Raw genomic sequence first — 962 nt, 5'->3', positions numbered from 1 at the left:
TCTACATAAAAAATGGAATCTTCTGATTCTGAAGAAGAAATACTATTCCTTGCTACTGTGATAGAGGCAGAAGAAGAGGAGCAGACATCAAAAAAAAAAAGATGTGGGTCCATGAAATAAATTCTAAACGGCTGATATTTGGTGAACATACTCACCTATTTCAAGATCTCTTGAAGGATTCGAAGAAGTTTATGGAATACTTTAGAATGTCTCAAGAAAAATTTTATGAACTTCTAGATATGATCAGACCTGATATTGAAAAGCAAAATACAACATTTAGATTAGCCATACCTTCAGAGGAAAGACTTGCAACTTGTCTCAGGTAAATATGAAAGATAATTAATGCATTACAAATAAGACATTTTTTTATTGAAATAAAAAATTTAATTTATTTTTAAAATATATTAATGGCCAACAAAATGAAACAATTCCTGTTATACAAGGGAAATAATCATAATAACAAATAAATTGTTAAATATTTTCCAACTTAAAATACTAAAAAATAACATTTTTTGATTTAATAAATATGAGCAGTTTTTGATAATCAATAACTACCAACAATGTTAAATATATAAGTAAATTAATGAAAAGTAAAAATCAAACAGTCAACAAAATGAAACAATTCCTGTTATACAAGGGAAATAATTATAATAACAAATAAATTATTAAATATTTTCCAACTTAAAATACTAAAAAATAACATTTTTTGATTTAATAAATATGAGCAGTTTTTGATAATCAATAACTACCAACAATGTTAAATATATAAGTAAATTAATGAAAAGTAAAAATCAAACAGTCAACAAAATGAAACAATTCCTGTTATACAAGGGAAATAATCATAATAACAAATAAATTATTAAATATTTTCCAACTTAAAATACTAAAAATAACATTTTTTGATTTATAATATGAGCAGTTTTCGATAATCAATAACTACCACAATTTTGACACTTTTTTAC

Source organism: Acyrthosiphon pisum, unplaced genomic scaffold (genome assembly GCF_005508785.2).
Source record: "Acyrthosiphon pisum isolate AL4f unplaced genomic scaffold, pea_aphid_22Mar2018_4r6ur Scaffold_32;HRSCAF=206, whole genome shotgun sequence".
Taxonomy (NCBI): domain Eukaryota; kingdom Metazoa; phylum Arthropoda; class Insecta; order Hemiptera; family Aphididae; genus Acyrthosiphon; species Acyrthosiphon pisum.
Note: the sequence above shows the minus strand (reverse complement) of the source record.